The sequence below is a fragment of the Lynx canadensis genome, chromosome C2 (assembly GCF_007474595.2).
Source record: "Lynx canadensis isolate LIC74 chromosome C2, mLynCan4.pri.v2, whole genome shotgun sequence".
Lineage (NCBI taxonomy): Eukaryota > Metazoa > Chordata > Mammalia > Carnivora > Felidae > Lynx > Lynx canadensis.
The window spans coordinates 42795695-42797457 of record NC_044311.2 but is presented as its reverse complement, the minus strand read 5'-3'; positions in this window follow the sequence as shown (position 1 = coordinate 42797457).

Sequence of the window (1763 nt, the reverse complement as noted above, 5' to 3'; positions counted from 1 at the left end):
TCTCCATCCTTCCCTCCCTGTATTACATTTGCCTTTTGGGAGAATAAAAATATTATGTGTTCCTTTATGTTCCTCATTCAGATTTAGAAACTCTCATACTTTCTGCAATGATGTGGGCGTGCAGGTGTCATTCTCTAAACAGGTCAGTTTGCAAGTTCCATAAACCCACTGTTTAATCATTACCGTCTCCTTCATCTTTTTCTTACAACGATATTACACACACACACACACACACACACACACGCACATTTACTTTTAATAAGCAGACACTTAAATTGGATATTCCATTAGAAGTCTCTAATATTGCTCCAAAAGTTATACTTCTAGACTTTGGATAAGAGCTTAACAAAATTCTCTTTGATGGATTGCAGTCCTGAAAACTGTTCTTGTACTAAGCTGCAATTAATGTTTGTAACCAGCAGTCTCCTAAGGAATTGCACAAAGAACAAAGTTAGCAACTAGTAGACTTGAGATAGCTAGAGGGCTTCGACCACAAGGATGGGATAACAGTAATGTAGTGATTAAGAGGAAAGATTGGGAAGTAAGGGAAACTTGATTTCTTTGAATTTCAGTTCTATCATTTGTCACCTTTGTGGTTTAGGCAAGTTACCTCATTCTTTTGAACCTCAGTTTCTTTACCTGTAAAATGGGATAATATTACCTGTCTCCAAAGGCTACCAGAAAAACTGAATTAGGTAATGTACATGGGACATTTAGGACATGGGTGCCTGGGTGGCTCAGTTGGTTGAGCATCTGACTCTGGTTCAGGTCATAATTTCAAGGTTCTTGAGTTTGAGCCCCAGGCACATCGGGCTCACTGTTGTTGGCACACAGCTATTTCAGATCCTCTGACCCCCCCCTCCCCCAGTCACACATGTGCTGCCTCTCTTTTCTCTCTCTTTTAAAAATAAATAAACTTAGGGAAAAAAAGGAACATTAAGGACAAAATTTGGCATTTCTTAAGCCCAGTATAAAAGATGGCTGAAAGCATCATGGTCATTTTCACTTTCATCATAACTGTGCAGTAATAAAAATTGACTTCTCTTTCTTTCTTTCTGCCTTTTAGCACCATGTAATAGGCCACAGAGTCCTTTATCAAACTTGTGAGTGACATTTGAGGTCCTAATATTTTCTTATTGTTGTTTTCCCCACACTATGATAAACATACATAACTCCTATAACAACTTTAAGACCAAGATCAAACCTGTTAAATGAAACATACATGAGCCAGCCCTTCCACATACATCATAGCACTTGAAATGTTTGTCTCCTGGCAAGTATTTAAGAGCATAATCCGTACAATGGCTCCCACCTTGCTATAATAACTTTTGCTGGTGTCTTATTTCCTTAGTAAAAATTTCCAAGGCTAACCCCAATGCCTGGGACATAGAAGGTGTTCAATAAACTGAGCTGAACTGGATCTATATATCATCTGCCTTAGGCAAAGCACAACATTCATTAAGGGTATGCTTTATTCATTCATTTGTATGTAACATGTGCCTTCATTCATTCAGTAAGCACATGTTTAGAGTATGATAGGTACTGCTTCCAAAATAGTCCACGCAAGGGCAGGGGTCATGTCTTTCTCACAGATACCTGTATCCCCAAGACATAGCACAATGCCTGGTATCAGATAGGTGCTCAAGAAATAGTTGCTGGATCGATTAAGTTCCATTTTTGGATGGATTCCTTCCAGGGTACACAGAAACAGCCTGGAGAATGGCATGTCAAAAAGAAAAACAGTCAACAATGTAGCAGTAATA